The following is a 311-nucleotide window of genomic DNA, read 5'->3' on the forward strand; positions in this document are numbered from 1 at the left end:
GCGCGTGTTTTATTCTCTAATACGTTAAAAATGCTTCTATCGACGAAAGGAAGCCAGTATTGTTGTCGACATGACACGTGACTGTTTATGAACGGAATTCCCATCAGAGAATAACCGTGCGAGTGATCGAATGCGAATAAAGAATGTCTGGAGTGATCGAATTCGAATAGCGAATGTGTTGAGTGATTGAATTCGCCACATTTAAAACGCCGGTCGTTCATTGTAGAGGAGATTGTTCAAATAGAGAGACACAGAGAGAGGGAGAGAGAGGAAGAGAGAAAGAGAGAGAGAGAGAGAGAGAGAGAGAGAGA

Source organism: Priapulus caudatus, unplaced genomic scaffold (genome assembly GCF_000485595.1).
Source record: "Priapulus caudatus unplaced genomic scaffold, Priapulus_caudatus-5.0.1 Scaffold3073, whole genome shotgun sequence".
Classification (NCBI taxonomy): Eukaryota; Metazoa; Priapulida; class Priapulimorpha; order Priapulimorphida; family Priapulidae; genus Priapulus; species Priapulus caudatus.